The following is a 20,242-nucleotide window of genomic DNA, read 5'->3' on the forward strand; positions in this document are numbered from 1 at the left end:
TGCAACTTAGAGTAAGTAGTGGGGTTTAAAAAAAAAGTGGCATACATCCTCACTTGTTGCCACAACTGTTCAAATAAGGTACCTTTCATGGCCACTCCAGTGCACTGTGGTTGAGATCGGTTCTTAAATCACTGCAGGAAGAGCAATTAAAAAAAAAAAAAAAAAAAAAAAAAAAAACACAAACACACACATAAGTGCTCTGGCTTTTCTGTTCTGTACCACATCCTGGATTCTTACTGCTACCTGTTTGGCAGTGTGGGCAATAATCCTTAATATATATCAGTGCACTAGAGCAGACTTTTTTTTTTTTTTTTATAATTTTCTCCCCAATTTAGAATAGCCAAATATTTTTAGGCTCAGCTCACCACTACCACCCCCACGCTGACTCGGGAGCGGCGAAGACAAACACACGCTGTCCTCTGAAGCATGTGCCGTCAGCCGATTGCTTTTATCCCCCCATACTGCAGACCCACCATGCAGCCACCTCAGAGCTACAGCATCGGAGGACAACGCAGCTCAAAGTCACCCTGGCTACCCGCAGTGGCCATGCACCCTATTAACAGTGCTGCAGTGAATGTTGTGTAACTATAACCTGACATGTGTTTTAATTTGTCTATGCACACACACAGGTTTGCAATTTTGGTTTCGTAAAAAATGAAATGCACCTATTCCAGGGAAACAACAGCTCTGGAAGTGGAAATGCATTCTGTGGTTTCATCACAACAAATCACATTAGTGAACATGGTGGCTTCTCACCATGTCTAGACATGCAGGGCGGTTTAGACACAGCTGGCGCCGCGGGGAACAAGCAGGAATCCTCACAAGACAACATTGCAGGAATCTAACAGGCCGCTGTCAATAAAAATGCCTTTTTATACTATAAACTGAACCACGATTGTTTCCCAAATGGTTTTGCTACTTTAGGCACCTTTAAATACTACAAAATAACTATGTACAACTTTTAAACTTAGTTGTTTGTTGCTGATTAACTTTTTCCAACCGACAACTTTTGCCAGATAATTTTAGCTTAGTGCACGGTTTCCCAACCTGTGGTAAACTCCAGGTGCTCCGCAAACAACTCCCAAAATTCAGTTACGCAATTCTTGCAAAAAACAATTTCTACACAATCACACGTTGTGCTACTATTATTACTAAGCAACACAACAAATAGATTTAACCATGTGATATATTATTATAAGATATGTATGTAGTCTGAATTTTCCCATTTATCTGTTTTCTTTTATTATGGGTGTATTTAAAAATTATATATATATATATATATATATATATATATATATATATATATATATATATTATATATATATATATTACATCACAGCCCACCAGCAGTGGCAAGTAACATCCTGTACACTCTCCAAGCTTTTTTTTTTCTTCAAATTGCTTCCCACCCACCTCGTCTTCGTATTCTGGTGTTTTTATATGTATATCGAGCGAAGTTGGTGAATAATACATTGCATTACAAATGTTTTGGTTAGATTCATTTGCTAAGAGGTAACGGTTGCGGGGACGAGCACTGGCATTTACATTTACGGGATCCGAGAACGACCCAAGCCAAAAAAAAAAAAACTTTTAAACCTGCAAAATTGAGACTTATCTGCAAAGCATTAAGAATTAAGAAACCAGACCTTTGACATCAGCAACTTTAATGCGCAAAATATCAACATTCCTTGCTGACCTGGTAGTGAAGATTCAAGCCCAGGAATCTCATTAAGTTAGGTACGTTATATAAATACTTTACTTTCTATATGTACTTATGCATATACACATACAACTTAGTTTCAAAATGCTGATGTGAAAAAATGCGTGACAAGTGGTCCGTGGGAGAAATCCAAACACCAAAGTGGTCCCTACATTTAAAATGTTGGGAACCACTGGCTTAGTGCCATTTCAATCCAAAACTTTAAAAAACACACAATCATTAAGTCTGAAGGACAGGTAGAAATCAAATACATAAGCATTTTGGTTATACCCTACATGACTATTTGTATAATTTTAGACTACCACAATATATTCAAACAGACCTGCATATGCTGTATGCTACTGTATCATTCTGTTATAAGTTTAAATCTACTCAGAAGTTATTTAATATAAAAAAAGTGTTTCAAACTTAATGTATATATGTATTATTATTATTTATTATTATTATTATTATTATTACAATTGCATCTGTAATATTTAGAATTTTCAAAACTCTGAACAGTTGACTAATGAAGGGTTAAAGCTACAGTAGGTGACTGAGCACTGCATGGTCAATGACCCCCAGGTCCTGGGCTGAAGGTCTTGTGCGGTCAGGGGAGGATGACAGCAAACACAACCGTGACAGCCTTGTTTGGCAGTGATCTGAGGAGTTGGGTCTGATCAATACATTCAGAGCGATGGGCGTTGGAGAATCGGTTGCCCATTTCACCTGACTCAAACCCCTTTCTCATGACATATCATATTTTGATCTGCTGACTTTGCCAGTCAGTTTGTACAGCTGTTCTGCGAAGAGGATGAAGACGTTTGTGTTTATTACATTTAAATGTAACCCAGTGTAAAACATATAAAAAGTATGCCTAATTTTCTAAATACTAAAAGAAATGTAATAAATTAAAATCACAAACGCTCAATGTCTTCATTGAAAAAACGTTTCTCATTGAATTTATTAAGTTTCTTTTAGTAATTCCAAATGTAGTACTGTTGAGTGTTTAATACTTAGATTAACCATTGTCAAAAATATGCAGGCCAATACAGGATAAGCATTAACCAGTATGTACACTGTGTGACAAATGTATTTCATATTCAAATATTTCATATTCACAACATTAGGGATTTACCATTAACAATTAAATGCTGTACACATGCATATTGCAGTCATTTATGAATTAGTGATGGAGGGCTTCTTATGATGGCTTTACTGATTGGATACAAACATTCCTAATATGTATTAAACGTTAACTTTTAGGATATTAAACAGAATCCAACACCCCTAGTCAACACCTGTCATGACTCTCTGGTCATTAATCCAATAGGAGGCACTTGCCAGGTACTTCCTAGCTTGTGTTTTGAGCCAATAAATGGAGGAGTGAAAGATCACTTGAATATATGAGCCTAGGAAGATAGCAGGTATACTGCTTGAGAGAGGCCCAGGATTGACCCGCAGGCAGGGGGTGTTCTGGTCAGGACTGCTTGAGAGAGGCCCAGGATTGACCCGCAGGCAGGGGGTGTACTGGTCAGGATTGGGGTTGGTGTTATTCGCTCCCTCTTCCTCTCTTGCATGATTGCAGAACGGTGAGGAGAAGCTCTACTGCTGCTGCCTGCCTGCAGCCACTGCTTGTTCCTCACATTCCCAGGGCACTAAATAAATACATGCTTGTCTTGAATCTGTTACACCAGGTTTTGATACAAGCTTGATTTGCCACAGTGTGTAGGTAACAAGCTCAGGTGTGTCTTATTAAACCCAGATATGGATCAAACTGCTACACAATAGTAATCTTATTTCCATCCCTGCAGTATGTATTGTCATTTAGAATAAATGGTTGATTGATGGACCTCAAAACGCAGAGTGTTGATTTATCAGTTGGAGAATTAGCATACTGAGCGTTATATATATTTTTTAAATTGATAAGAAAACACATTGAGTGACATGGTATAGTCTACACTTCATGAAAATATTTGTTCCAGTTTAAATTTTCATGAAATTCCTATTTTTTTTATTATTAAGAGTGATAAATATGTAATATTAGTAGAATGGTGATGATTTTCAGTTTGTATCTGGTGCATTTTCCATATATATTTTAATTTTAATTTCAAGTTTAGTGAAAGCAGTGTGTTTTTTTGGTACAATATTCAAGCACAAGTGCTTTTTTGTCAGAGAAACAGCCAAAGTTGTGGAAATTTCTGGCAAATTATATTTGTCAACCAAGCAGGTGACTCAGTCAACAACATACATGGCTTGTGGGCTCTTTTTGACCATCACACCAAAGGACATAATGTCACACCAAAGGAAATAATGTCACACCAAAGGACATAACAATGAGAATTGTGTTTTTTTGACAATTTAATTACATTTGATTACAACTTGTTTTCAAAACACAAGAAACAAAAATCGCCTATAAAAACCTAATGTTCTTCTATTGGAATAACTATTTGATGTAAAGTGCAATGGATTTTGAATATCAATAATGGGTAAATAAGAAACAAACAAGATCATTTATTTAATTACATTTCTTACAAAACTAGAAACATTCTATCTAAAAGGTCCTAAAAGAAGGCATCATTAAATTTCTAGACCATGTTGAGGTCTCACTTGATATACATCTGACTGAATAGTACCCAATCAAAGTCTCTCAGGCCAGACAAATGCATTTCTCTTCCCAAGCTGCACCATTCAATTCACCTCTACTTCATCATCAAGGATCTTTGTTATCTGGCCTACATATGGCTTACCATCATACTTGACGATGACAAAACGTCCTACGATATACGTATCCTCTTCATCCTCACTATCAGCAGAGCTACAGAAGAGGTTGTCTGAAGCGTTGCTGGGCTGTGGGCTCTCAATTTGAGATCCGTCTTTGGTTATGAAATCAACTTTGGTTGGTTTGTAGCAGAAGCAGATCTCTGGGCTCTCACAAAAACAACTGACATCCCTATGGAAGATGACCCTGTCGTACTGGAGTAATGTCAGACATTGTTAGCACTCGATTTGTTGGTGAGAAACTCGTAAAGATCTTTGGGAGACTGCAGGTCACTGCTGCTGTTTACATGTTTATCAGCCATTCTTCTTACCATACCCCTTACCCCATCTGGAGCGCCTTTCCCGTGCGCCTTTTCTGTGAAATTCCACGTCACATGTTTGAACCCAAACTTGAATAGAACTGTGCTCAGATGGTCTTATTACAATACTGAGGAACAGGCCCGTCACTGATTATATGTAGGGTGTCTATTTCCGTCATGATTTTTCTTCAAGTGCTTAATTACTGGCTCAATGTGCGCCCATACTGCTCGTTCATCATGTCTTGTTGAATCTGAAATTGTTGCATACAACTGCAATTGATGGATGCGTGTTCAACAACGGTATGTATGGTAGTTTGTTGACGATTTCCACCAAAATAAAAAGGCCTGGATTTGAGAATTTAGTTTGCAAGGGTAATTTTCTGAGAAGTCAATATGCAGGGCTAGTTCATTCTCCTTCAAATTTCCTTTTACGTGCCTGAATTCTCTTGACTGATGAAGCCAGTTGAACTGGTGGCAAGCTATTGCTTCAAGCTGGTTGTTGAATTCATTGACCAGTTGTTCCAGACTTCCATGTTTTGTTTTTTTCACCCAGTTTTACCCCTAACTATCACGTCTTCCTTCTCCCATTGTTCCCATTTAACTTTTTCATCTGGTTTATATTCCTTGAGTTCAACTTCATTGTAGCAGCATTTTGTACACACTCAGTCCATGCATTTTCTATCTGTGTTGCATGTTTGAGAGAAGGGTTGACATGCTTTGTGTCAGTACCAAGCGCTCATTAAGTTTTTTGTATCTTTCGGCCTTCTGTTTTTCAGATTTTCCAGTCTAAAGTAATATATGAAAGCGGCATCACTGAAAACTGGCTTCAGTCATGATGAGTAAGAAAGTAAATCTGATCTAACTTGCAACAGGGAGATGCCACTGTTGAGTTAAATCAGTCTTTAGGTAAGGCCCTCCCCATTTACAAAAGTATCTGCTACATATTGCAAGGGTTCCATTTTTTTGGCCGATTCCCATAATAAACAAAAGGGAGAATCTCTGCTACCAAGCCACAGTAATGATGTTTAACATTTTCATGTATCACTGGAGTAAAACTGGAAGAGCAGGACCTTGCAGGATGAGGCCACCCCAGGGCAGAGACGAGTTAGCTTGGACATGGTTTAAGCAACACCGTAGTCTGAGAGGTAAAACTGGCCTCAAACAATACCTCACCCCCTGCCTGCTTCACATTAGATTTCTTTGGAAGGCCAGAGTAGCATCTCCCATGCTGTATATTACTGTTGCTAAGGATATGCCTCACTCGTGAAGGATAATGAGTAGCAGAAGATTGACAAATGTTAGTCATTTTGACACTGCCAACAATGGCAAACAGTTTCCCATGTGAGTCACAGATCAGTGTTTCCAACAAGTACCAAGAGACACAGACTATTGGGCAATGTTTTTTTACCCCAGTAAATACTCAATTTTTTTTTTTTTTTTTTTTTTAATGTCCAATTATTTTACCCACAATTTAGAATGTCCAGTTATTTGTTCCCCTCACCACAGTAAATTCCCCACAGAGCTCAGGAGAACTGAAGGTTCAGTGACCATCTCCGATCCTATGACCAAGCCAATTTCCTTTCCTTTTTTTGTTTTGTTTTTTAACACCCAGTAACTTGAGAGCAGATGTCAGCAAGCTACCGACCTTTGGCGGGCAAAGGACAGGCCTGCAGGGTCCGCTGTAGCGTGATAAGAGAAACTGGTCCCTACTGGTTTTGCCTCCCTAACCCACAGGAACGCCACAGCCAATGAGATGCTCCATCCAGAATCCCCAGCGAAGACCGGCAACATCGCACAGCCAGGGCTTTGTGCATGTTAGAAAAAGACTTGCATGTTCCTATACAGATTTTATATTAACAGTAACACATACAAACCAAAGGTGCAGTGTTCCAGAGTCTGAGAAAGGTACCTACATACTGGGGCAGCAAAGTTCTGCTGTTTCTATTTGCAATCAGTTTTTCTTCTTTAAATTTCATGAAGTCATTAATCCGGCTATAGGGGGAAGAATGCATACCTTCTTCTGCAGCTATTCACATGTCCTAATATTTAAGTGTAGCAGAAACACAGTTTATCATTACGATTGCATCCTTTTCTTTAATACTAAACTGTTGAGACTAATTTACAAATACATATGAACACCACCAGCAGAGATTAATCAAGCTGTTAAAAAATAAAAAAATAAAAAATAAAAAAAAAAGTAAAATGAATACATTCTGGTAGTGTCTGAATCTTTTGCCAGCGACGACAATACAGTACATACTGTAATAATTAACTTTAGTTGCAGCTCTGCCTCTCTTCAAAAGGCTATTATGCGGTTTCTATGGTTACAACCTTGCAGCAGAAAAGCATCTTGGGACAGGTTGTTCTGAAACAAATACCCTGGCACCTCCCCCAGCACTCCTCATAAAAATAAACTGCTCCTCACAAACAGACAGGTAAAGCTGCAGTGTGTCACCATCAGCGGCAATTCTGTACTAAATCAGGACTCCCGAGCTTACAATATTCTCCTTGCTTATTGTAGACACTTGGTACTTCATGAGAAGCCAGAACTGTTTAACTGTCCATGTTGTTTACATTAGTTACAATGATATTCAAATAAATTAAATCATTACAAATGTTGCAGTCAGTGATGGGTATTTGTATCGTCAGTTAAATCAGAACGTCTTAAGAAAACCCCAAATACAGTAGAACTCCAAACTTACGGACACTTAGGTGATTGACTGTAGCATTATTAGGCTTCCAAGGCATCATCCTGGAGACAATGGAATTCAAATATGGCAAAATTGTGTTCTTTTGTCAAACAAGATGGCCGGCAGACCTACATTTTTTTCTTAAATTTAAAACCGCTTCAGTTGAAAAATTGTTTATTTGATTAACTCCAAAGTTGACAAGCATCATTTCTGTGTCAATACAATTGCCTTTTTCAAAAATTGTGTTTGTGCGTAAACCAATATGGCCACATGACATTTCTTTACAAACCTTTCAAAATCGTCGGTCAAATGTTAAACTAGCTTATAACTCCTTACAAAGTGCAGATAGGTTAATGATTAGTAAGGAACACATATAGGAAACCATATGTGTTCCATCCAAAAATGACCTTGCCTGCGACCTTTGACCTCTCTAAGGTCAAATGTAAAACTAGCTTACAACTCCTTACAGAGTGTATATAGGTTAATGGTTACTATAGAACACAGATAGAAGCCCATATATTCTCTATCCAAAAATGACCTTGCCTGTGACCTCTAAGGTCAAATGTAAAACTAGCTTATAACTCGTTACAGTGCACATAGAGTTATGGTTACTATACAACACATTTAGGAACCCATATATGCTCTATTCAAAAATTACCTTTAAAAAATAAAGATATTAACCCCCCTCACCCACCCCCACCCCCACCCCCACCCCCCCGATGCTTTTCCACATGCATCGCATTTCATGTCTACAGTACACCGGCATGTATGCGTCCACAACGTTCAAATCACAGCCAACAAACATGCATTGACGAGTTTAGTAAACTATTGGTGAGAAAACGTAAAATATTACCTAAAACATATTTGACACGACCACCATTTCAAATATATTCAGATGTAAAAATTACCAGATCAATAATAGAATCACGGAATGAAATACAGCTACAGAAAGGTCACATTCTTCTGTTTTAAATGTTATTTGATGGGGAAATGTAATATGGTACCATTTATACAAGAATGTGTATTTGAATTTTGAAAGAATATGCAAACATTTCTGCACTATTAAAGTCAGACTCAGACATATTCGCTGTGGATTTGATAGCTGTTTTTCCTTGGACTCACTGCAAATCCCAATGCGTTACATTCTTTTGTAGTATACTTGCCCCTAGGGGTAAGGTCGGGCTAGCCAAAAACCACAGCATGAATGAAAAACAGAAAACAAATGCTGCAGCTGTTTTGGCAAAAAAAAAAAATATATATCCATCCTCTTCCCTCTCTGATTTGTGCTAGTAAACATTTTTCAAGATGAAGATGCACAAATGCAGACTAATGGTAGGACATTTGTTACCATTTTAACTAGAAGTGTAATTTGCCATTTTCATAATCAGACAAGAAATATTCAACAATAAAATCACACCGCTGAGAGCACTATTATTCAAAAGAAAGAAGCAACAAAACTGTAACTTCACAAAAGCCTTCAAATGCAACTGAACTGTGCTTATTACTATGGTTCGGTTAGGATCGGTTTCGGCTGTTTTTGACATCCAGACAGTTTAAAACCGAAAAACCGGACAGCATCTGTGCAGCCAAGGGAACATTACAGGACTTTTTTTTTTTTAAGTGGCAAATGAGCTCAATGCAGTGTTGACTCATACAACTAGATAATGTAAAAAGAATAAATTATTAACAGACATTCAACTTTATTCATTATTTTCCTGATACCCCCTTTGGTCACGAGGTCCGTGTAAGCGGCAAATCATGTCTGAGTAGAACTGCAGGTCATGGTTTGTGAAATTGCAACTATTTAAATCAACATTTTGGCTTCCACTAATTAGGGCTGTATTCAAAGGTTCGTTCACTAGACAGGAATTCAAAGGTAGTTTTAAACCTTAGAAGGTTCTTCAGGTGGCATTTATGCACTGTATATTTTTTCTTTTTTTTCTCTGTTAACAGAAACAGTTTGATAATGTGTGAATACTAGAAATCACACATTATTATTATTATTATTATTATTATTATTATTATTTATTTCTTAGCAGACGCCCTTATCCAGGGCGACTTACAGTCGTAAACAAAAATACATTTCAAGAATCACAGTGCAAGTAATAATACAATTAAGAGCAAGATAAAATACAATGACTTTGGTTCTAACAAGTACAAGTATATGACAAAATACAATTCAATAACAGAGCAGATAAGTGTCAGTTATAGTTACATCAGGATATAATTAAATACAAAATATTTAATTATAACCTGATGTAACTACAACATTAAATGTCACATATGCAAAATTCGATCTTTTGATTTGTATAATGCATATTACTTACACAAGCGTTGTTGTATTAAAATCCACTACCAAATCATTATACATAGCAACTCTATATGGCACTGTGCATTGGAGCAGGTTATATTACGCCAAGGCACTGGGGGGTACCTATAGAGGTTGTAGTGCTTCAGTAAAATATGTACTGAATACCTAGTGTACAAGACAGTGTAAGAGAAGAACTATGGTAGAAGTATGAAACATACGAAATATACTCTTACACTAATCTTTTTAAATTTAGAAAACTGAGCACTGTCTGTTTCCCCTGCCCCTCATGTTATCCAGAGGCAGAATTTTAACTTCTTCATTCGCCATCTCGACAGCAAAGCGTTGTATAGCATAAGCTGTCTCAAACCCTCTGCTGTTTGGAAATTTTTGTTAAATACCCAGACCGTGCAAGTGTAAGATCATATTATTATTATTGTTATTTTTATCGGTAGTAGTATTAAAGTGGTAAAATGTGACTGACTGAGAACATGCTTGCAACGATGACTGTTAAATAAAGCTCTGTTTAATAAGGAGCTGCTGCAATGCAAGCTTACTGTATTTATCGCAAGCAGCATCAAGTACGTGTACATAGAGTATATCTGTATTTACATTATAAAAATATGATTACTGTTCTATATAATGTATTGTTAAACTACATGTAATGTTTTATTCCATTTATATGGAGTACCTGCAAAATAGGATTTTCAATTAAACAAAAACTTGTAGCTATGGTGACGTCATCAGTAAATTATGCAAATTAATACCAACGAAGGTTTGAACCTTCATTCGATAATGTGTTCCGAACCTTCAAAGGTCAAAAACATACCTTTTGTTACAGCCCTCCTTCAAAGTGACTGGGATGTCTGGCAGCTTTTTAAAATAGTTTCTTGTGAGGAGACAGTTCCAATTTAAATGTCACTTAGATTTATGTCAGCAAAAAACTAAAGCTAGAACTCAGGCTTGCTGTCAGCCCCCCAAAAAACACTGGCAAAGTACTCGCTTAGTAGGCTGGTTTATTATAGCCTGTACATATGACTATGCATACATATGACTCTATGGATAAGGCCAACACTGCGTAGACAATTTCGGGTCTGGGGCTAGTTTTTAAGTCATGCAGATGTCGGTTTCCGTTTGGGAAAATCATAACCACTGTATCCCTACTTATTACACAATAATATGATACATGCACGGAGATAAAAAAAAAAAAAACGTCTAAGAGTGAATTCAATTTATGACTTGAAACATGCATGCGCCAGTAATATAAACCAGGGGGATTCATTAGTTCATGAATGCTGAATTGAGGCTCAAAGAAGCTAGTTTTAACCTACTCAGGCCCTTTGCTTACTGAATATGTTGGTATTAATGAATAAATCATCTTCAAATACAGGCAAAATATTCTAATAAAAAAGACGTCTGAAAAGTGCAGTTGAAGCTATGTTAACCATTTTTGAATAACAACTGGAATTTATTTCCAATTTCTTCCACGTCACAAATGAAACATATTTGGTGGTAAACCCTAGCAGACAATCAATCTCTGCCAGCACATTGCCTGACCATAGCCAGAGCACTAAAACCCCAACCAACAAAATTTGAAAAACTACATATATATATATATATATATATATATATATATATAAGAAAAAAGAAAAGAATATTTCAGGTACTTAAAGGTAGAATAATTGATTACAAATCAATTATCAGAACGTTTCGGACTACAAGTCGTTCATCGGCTGAATACAAAAAAACAGTGCTTTAAGAAGTTGATAAGAAAACAAACAAGTTGTCTTTTAAACAAAATTCCAGAATGTTGATGATGATCTCAGAATAGAATGTTCATTCCAAATGGCTCCAAAGTGCCTAGTTTGAAAATAAGTTCACATTCCTTTTGTTTCCTGACGGCATTAGCTCCATAGCATTGAACCATCCCACAAATTGTGATGTCTTCTATAGTGTGGTCATTTCTGGCGACAGGAAAGGTAGAGGTGTTAATTCGTATACTTCTCAGATGTTCCACGAAGTGATCAGCCAAGCGTCGTTTTGTTTCCCCAATATATAGCTTGTTACATTTGATGCAGCCAATGCAATATACTATTCCTTCACTAATGCAAGTAAAAGTTTCATGGATAGTAAATGAGGATTTTGCTCCCTTAACTACTGTGTTGCTGTGAATGTATTTACAAGTTGCTAAAATAAAGCATTCAAGGTGATCCTTCTACAGCTCCTATTTTCAATAACCCTCCTTTAATGTCATACAGAAGAGACAAAAATCTAAGAGAGCATCTGGTCCACAGTAACATTCAACCCAATCTGGACAGTCTTAAGGGTACGTTTCCATGCAATAGGTCACGCTGTGCTACTTGTAAATACATTCACAGCAAAACAGTAGTTAAGGTGTGTGTGTGGTGTGTGTGTGTGTGTGTGTGTGTGTGTGTGTGCGCTCCACCCCCCTCGCTCTGCTTGTGCTAAAAATAGCCAACTGTAACAGCTGCAAGTTTTCCCAAACATTTCCAGTCATTGGTCCAGTAATAGAACTGCATAGATGCTAGCATTTCTTAAGCTAATTAACCTCAAATAAAGATGCAAGACTGGAAAGCAAGTAAATTTGAAGTCGCTTACATCTCGCTTCATCGCTTACCCCCTCAAGTGGCATTGAGGGATACAGGGCCATTGCTCAGTGATTTGATATGACTGCATTGTATGCAAGTGGCTTTGAGGGATACAGGCCCATTGCTCAATGATTTGATATGACTGCACTGTATGTCAGTGGCTTTGAGGGATACGGGACCATTGCACATTTATTACTGCTTCTAATTTCTACAGGGAATTATATTATATATATAAAGGGCCCCAATTTCTCACACTCTTAGATCCGGATCATTTCAATGACATACTTAATTGAGGGGAGTTCCAGAACCCAGGACTGGGTGCAAAGCTAGTGTGAGTTACGAAATCTGAAAGTGTGTGAAAAAAAGATATAATAAACAACACACGCACTTCTTATGGCCTCAGGTTGACTCATGTAAATGGAACTTGTCAAACAGTAAGAATGTCCATATTTCAATAGTCTTTCAGAATTGAGAGGGATTTTGCAGATTAAAAATGAGCTGTACCCAATTTAATTAGTGATGACAGCAGGTCATGTCTCCTGTACAGTGCAATGGGTTTGATTTATTACTCAGGACAGCTCATACGGATCACAAAAAGATGGGTGGCAGGAGGGTGATTCCATACCGATTTCAAGCCCCAACACGGAACGGTAGACTACATTAACGTTCTACTGTCGAATTCACATTCAATTGATTGACAATCATGTGAAAAATATTTAAATCAGAGAAGGAAAAGGAAAGGGAGTCATCGTCCCCCTGCCCCCCCGCCCCCCCATCATTATTTTTCTATCTACTTGCCCACATACTTTGCATTTATATGGCAGCTTATACAATGCACTGTAATCCCAGTAAAACCAATGAGCCAGAGCAATAAACAGAAGGTTTTAAGCTTCTCAAGCAAGGCTTTAGACTGACCCACCACACCGAAAACAGGCTCAAACCAAATCAAAAATCCGTCCTTTTAAGAGAAGTGTGTACTGTAGTTTAGATGATTAAAGCAATTCTTTAATGCCATGGTGATGGAGTAACAGAATGTCTCACGGGAAACTGGTGGAAAGCATGTGGGCAGGGCAGGGGGCTGCTCTAATGTATTGCTGATCTCCCCGCTTGCTGCCCATGTTTATCGAAGCTGGGGAGCCTAACCCAGAACAGGAAGTGGCTGACAAAGGGACGTGCAAAGGAAATGCCTGGCTAATGGGGAACTCGAGCCAGATTGGAGCTCTTTATATTGGCTTCATTGTGATTAAAAGGATACTGTAACCCCCCCCACCAGCAGCAGCAGCACTGCCGTCCTTTTGTTGTCTTGATTAAGATGTTAACTCTTACAGCCCTTGTCACTTGATTGCTTGCTTACTAATTCCAAACAGGAGGCGGTGGAAGTCTTACGAATCCTTTTGATCTAAAATTGGATTCAAGATCTGAAAACCGCAGGCAGCCAACATTCCCTCATTTTTCAGCCTGCTAAAATCTGACTATTTTTAGTTTATATATGAAATTGATGCATATGAAGAGAGAGGGACTACGGACTGCAGTCAGGTCAGGCACTGTAGGTCAGTCAACAAATAAAGGGGTTTTGAAAAAACAGGGACATTACTACAAAAACAGACTGTTTGCGCAGTGTTTTTTTTTTTTTTTTTTTTAAAAAGGTGCACTTGCAAAGCCGAATTCCATTCCCAAAATGCCAATTCCGTTCCCAATGCCTAATTCCGCAATTCCGTTCGTGATTCCACAATCGTGGAAAATCAGTAGCCCTAACAGTCAGGTGGCAGTTGTTTGTAGGGCACAGAAGCCATGAACAGGAAGCTGTTTCAATGTGCTGCAGACAGAGCAGGTCCATGGAGATGTAACATCTCTGTGAACTTCCTTTTGTAAGTCACATTGTAGACAGGGCATGACAGATACCGAACAGACAACTGCAAAGCAAAAGCCGAGCTGACTGTAAGAAATACACACTTTTCTAGCATTCACAATACAGAGCATGTCAAACTGCTTATGTATCTCAAGCAGAAAAAAGTGACTGCATTTATAGATTGAGACCTAACCACTCCAGAGATGAAGATATGAATGAGAGGCCAGTGAAGTAGCCTGCTGTCTGTCTACACCACCTAGCCTCCCAGACAAGAATCCTAGTGGCATGGCTAGTGAATTAACCTGCTGTCTGTCTGTCCGTCCTTAATCGGACCCCAGGCCTCCAGAGGCAAAAGGCAGGGATTAGAGAAGTGAACGAGCCTGTTGTCTGCATCACCCAACCCCAGGCTGCCAGCATAGCTCCTTTCCTTGAGACCCATATCAGGTGTAGCTTATAAGATTATTAGGTTTATTGTGATTAAGCACACCTTCAATTACTTCCATCAGACACACTTGCTATGATGGGGAAAAAAACATGTGAAACATTCTAATTATATATATAATTTAACAGCTGATATCAGAGAATCACAAGCCCCACGTCTGCAGATTTCAATGAATGAGATCCACTAAAATACATATATTCTCTCAGGACCACCAAATATGAAAAAGATATTGAATGCTATCAACTCTTGCTTTATAAAATGTAGTACTGGACCGTACTGCAAACAGCAGACAGAGTTAGTGCTGACGCTACTTACATAGTTTTACCTTAGAAAAAGTTATGGATGAAAATATTTTGCTAACTTACACTTAACAAAATACTTGAAAGATTTGCCTTGTTAAGCAATAGTGGTAATGATTTGGAGAGCTGACCTAAAAAGTTTCTTCTGGAGGTTTAAGTTAGTTTATATTTGCTTGGGATGAAAACAATGCCAATATAGGACTACTCCTATTGAATAAGCATATTTTATATATATATATGAATTACACACACACTAATGAAGGCTATATTTGCATCCTGAGCCATTTGAAAAAAAAGGCATAATACCACAGTAGTGATGTCAAAAAGTGATAATTCCTCTAGAGGAAAATATACTTGAACTTTGAACCATTCCACTCAGAGACCATCACTTTCAATTCAAACACAAAATATCTAAATATCTGTACAGAAGTGTTCGTTGATGATCAACAAAATGAGAATACATTAAAATAATAAAAAAATGATGTAAAGCTGGTACATTATCAGAGAAACTGGAGAGGAACGGGAAATTAACACAAGGTAAAGGCAATCATCCAAATAAAGCTGAAGCACTAACAGGCAGACATAGAATGTGTGTACAGCACTGAAACACTAAATTTAAAAAAAACAACTGTACTGCTGAACCTCGTCTTCTTTCTCTTCTCTTCGATCCCGTAATTTATGACGTCACAGAAAACCTAGATGGAATTATTTTCCTGTAACTCATTGAAGCCCATCTATTATTATTATTATTATTATATACTATATAATATAATATAGATCAGAGGGATATACAAATGCAAACAACAACAAGACTCCTTTCTTTAAATTTCCAGTTCACATCTGAAGAGAATTGTGAGGTCTTTATCACATAAAAACACACTTATGTACATAAAACATACTTGCACTAACATAAAAACATACTTCCACTAATATTGAACAAATATACCATGAATTAACAAAATCTGTAAACTATCGCACTGTGAAGTAATTGTGCTTAAATGATTACATTTATTAAATTAGAACATTTGTCACTAAAAGAGAGAGCAATGTTTCAGCAAAGCTGAAACTTCGTTACTTTCATTGTTGGAGAAAGTTTTAACAATGTTGTTCACCAGCCTTACAGCGGAAGATATTATATGATTGCTTATTGGTTTGTCACAGATTATTTTGCTTTTACACCCCAGAGGCTGTGAGGAACATGAGAAAGATGGGGGCGTCTGAAACACGTAACCTACTTTCTGCTCTTTGGAATTCACTGCTAACATGAACCAAGCTGTCTATCGCACCCTATACCCTTGTACAGAGGGGATTAGACAGTAAGTTTACCACATCACCACACCACATCACTGATGTGGTAAACTTACTTTCTAATAGCCCTGTATTTCATTGTGAGGCCATTTCTGTTAGGTACTGTAACGTACCAATTTGTGTACTTATTTCAGCTCGTTGTGCCCAATTATACCTGACTTTTTTATTTTTTTTGTATTATTGAATTTAGTGATTACATTTTATGTGATTACTTTTGGAGCGCTCACAAAGATACTTGGCACAAAGCTCTATTTATCAACGGAGCACCTCAGTCTCCCTGCTTGTAGCCTGCTCTAGACTGGAGGGAGCACCCTTTCTCTTAGGTGAGAGGGTGCATCTCGGTCTCCATGCCTGAAACCTGCTCTAGACTAGGGAGCACCCTTTCTCTTAGTGGGGTGAGCGGTTCAGTCTCCATGCCCTTGGCTGGTGGAATCATCCTTTTTTGGGAGGGGGTGAGGTAAGCATTTTTAATTGCTTCACTCTCCCCATTGGTGATGTTCTTATTAAAAGCTTAGAGCCCCATTACTATGCCAACCGATGATAGGAGTCCTTCGGATTGCTGCTGCTCCTTGCGATGAAAGCACTTTCAGTAAAAGGCATGCATAGCTGTCTTGTTATTCCCAGGAAGTACAAATATACCGTGACACACAGGCACTTCAGAGCACATCTGATGTGTTGGCGTGATAGAAAACAGAAGACCCCATTTTAGGAAAGTGACTCAACAGCTTGTGCCTTCTGCTTACAAATGAAGGCTAATATTTAAACATGAATTAAATGAAAAAGGCTACAAAATGTACTTGTTTAAAATGGTGACCCTTACAAGGTGAAAGCTTGGGGAAGAATTGCTTTTTCCAGGATTACATTTTATATTGTAATTCTTGCTTTGTCCTCCAGCAATTAGAATTGTGATAAACTTAATTTCGGATAGTCAAAATACATAGAATCTACAAAGAAGTGTTATGATGTGTAAATAAGACATTTCAGTACCATATGAATTATTAAATGCATACTTGGCTGAAACAACGAAGCACAAGATGTACCTCAGACAAATATATAAACAGAACCATAAGTTTGCTTGTAAAGGCCTAGTTCACTGCTGCCTGACAGACACCTCACAGTCATGGCAAGTTACACTATCATCACAAGCTCTTTGAGAAACAATAGGGCCATTTATGGTACACTGAATAAATGAGCCAAGTTGTTAATGTTCAGCAGCTTGCCAAGACTGGCATAATAAAAAGACGAAGAAGAAATAAGAAGTGTTGCAAAAATATTTTTGCAATCAAAGTGCACTGTCTACTATTCTTCCATTTTCTCTTGTTAAATTACATCATAAATTACATCATTAGATCATTAGAAGAACTGATGTAATCAGTTCTTCTCAAGACACTGGGTATAGAAGAAACCGTTCAACCAATGTCTCCAAGTGTACTGAGCTATGCTTATGGTTAGCGCATTTCACTTCAAAGCGAACAGGCCCTACTTGTTCCTTAATGGTCTTCTTGTAAACGTTTTTATAGTCCGCCTGGAAACTGCTGCGGGTCCCACAAGCATTGTACACTATTAAACCACGTCTTCACGGGAAGGGGAGGGCGGGGTGCATTGTTTTGATCTGAGAAGGGGCAGGGAGTGTATAACACATTGTTATTTAAATACAACATGTACGAAATAGACTACCCATAATTTGAATATCCATTCAAACAGCCCCTCGTTATATTTAAATAATCGACATCGACTGCCAATATCCGTTTTATCGTAGTTATTTTTTTTAAGTTTCTCTTTAACTATTAAATTTACAAAGGTTTATATTTACTCATTTCACAATGGTTACTGGGCAAAAACTTCAAACGCGACCGCCTTCTCAAACAGCGTTTTCTTTTTTTTTTTTGAATGGACATTGGTGAGAGGGTTCGTGGTCGTTAGTTCATGCAAATGAATGTACTGCAACAAAAATGGATTTACAAACACGGGTGTTTAAATTACAAATAAGTAAACAGCACGATACTCACCCCACTGATGTCCGAGTCCAGTCTACTTATCTGAGTGAACATTGTTGATTCAAACCGAGAAGGCTGTCGAAGCTCTCCGATATTTAAACAGTCAATTCCTGACCAGTTTAATAGGGTTTAAAATACTACCTTTAAAAAAGTTTCAAACAGCGGGCCAACAAGTAAAATAAGCAAGGGATTGGAATGTCTTATCATAACGGTAAAGCATAATCAGCCGTCTCTAAAGTAACTCATGAAAAAATAAAAAAAAAACTCGCAAAAGGTTTTCCAGCAGGAACTACCAATGTGTTATTATTACATGTTGGTCAACGTTACTTCAGAGAATGTATCACCGAGCGGTCTGACCGACTAAAAAAAGACATATGGAATGTACTACTGTACTAAGCAGTGAGATAATATCAGTTTTTTGCTTCGCTTTTTTCCCTTTTCCTTTAAGTCAAACGCTGTTGTACTCGTTTAAAAATCTAAATAAAATTTAGCTGTACTAAAAGAACAGTAATGCACGGCAAAATATATTAATGTTGGCTTAAAAAAATGCAAAGCTAGCTACGTCAACACGCAATCACACTTTCTCGAAATATAGTATATTATTAAATGTGAACAGGTTGAAAACTAACCAGAAACTGTTCCCGTCCATTAAATAGTCCTTAAAACATGGATAGTACCCCCGTTTCCAGCGTTACAGGTTATACTACCACCAAAAGCAACCTTCACAAACAACCATGGCAGCACACACATGTATTAAAACTGAGCTTCAGGTACTAATAATCACACATACATTTCAACAGCAAACTGCACACTTAAGGCATTTCTATGACTTACCGGTACAAATTTGGATGAGCTCGTTTACTCTAGATATTCCACAGCAGTCAACGCCTTCGCTCCAGGTACTATTACTCCTTTTGTCAGTTTCCACTGTGCGGGCTGAAAGCTGAGGCTGGTAGTGATGTCATCGTGTGAGGGAGGGACTGGAACCAGCAGCCCTGCTGATGTCATTCAACCGAGCTGTTCAGATTACCCTTTGAGCGTTCCAGCAAATTGTGCACTCGAAGAGTACCACGAGTTTATAAAATCTATACATTTATGTGCAGACCTTCAGTGATATTTGCTATTTCTTCCTCTATGCAACTTTAAGGAGAGTGCGTTGTATAATTAAAAAAAAAAACACAAATACACATTCGTTGTTGCTGTGATCGACTTTTAGTGTAGTATTAAAATATGATTCCTGTGTGTATGTTTTTTTTCTTCCAGTTAAACCTGTTGTGTACTGCACAATAAAAGCCAGGCCCTGTTGACGATCCACTTTGTTTTCATGCCCTAACTGTAATTTCACTTATATTATTATTATTATTATTATTATTATTATTATTATTATTATTATTATTATTATTATTATTATTATAATAAATAATAATAACTTATTTTGAAGTTACGAATAAAAAATATTTTCAAAAGATGTTTAAAATGTATAACTTAAGAAAACAAATGAATTACTCAACTCGTCATATTTATGCAGATGTGTATGTGATTTTACCTATTTTGTATATAATGGTATGGTATTAAAGCTAGTCGATGAAAGATACGAATGCAACCATTATCTGTGTCTGTTCTACACTCTAAGACATGTATACTCCCTCGTTTTACACTCATTCTTTACTGTAGTTGAATCCAGGACTGCTATGCGTATATCATTCACTGTCACGTTTTGCAAGGGTAGTGCTTAGGGAAGGGGCCCCAGTTGTCTCCGAATAAGGCACATGTTGTCTTTTGCAAGTTTAACATCTCTGTAGCTTTGTTCCTGTCTCCACCCCCACCAAGGCCCCCGAACCGCCGGGCCCCGACCCCCAATATAAAAGTCAAGCTTCACCCATGTACTAAACAGCGAGATAATGTATTGGACGAAGCGCGTGTTTACCGCATTCACGCTTACCTCTCAGCAGCGTCTTCAA

At 37.7% G+C, this 20,242-nt stretch overlaps 1 protein-coding gene across 2 annotated transcripts in view; it reads right to left on the reverse strand.

Moving 5' to 3' along the window:
• The window catches only part of LOC117402888 (SH3 domain-binding protein 4-A-like), a 37,904-nt gene extending 18,621 nt beyond the window's left edge, over positions 1-19,283 (reverse strand). The window contains exon 1 of one of the 2 annotated variants that reach the window (XM_034004493.3): positions 19,116-19,283. The gene's annotated coding sequence lies outside the window, so the exon portion shown is untranslated. Of the gene's footprint in view, positions 1-18,293; positions 18,499-19,115 lie in introns of those variants that run through there. The other variant, XM_034004497.3, reaches the window with a different exon arrangement.
• Positions 19,284-20,242: the final 959 nt, after the last annotated feature.

Source organism: Acipenser ruthenus, chromosome 10 (assembly GCF_902713425.1).
Source record: "Acipenser ruthenus chromosome 10, fAciRut3.2 maternal haplotype, whole genome shotgun sequence".
NCBI classification, from domain to species: domain Eukaryota; kingdom Metazoa; phylum Chordata; class Actinopteri; order Acipenseriformes; family Acipenseridae; genus Acipenser; species Acipenser ruthenus.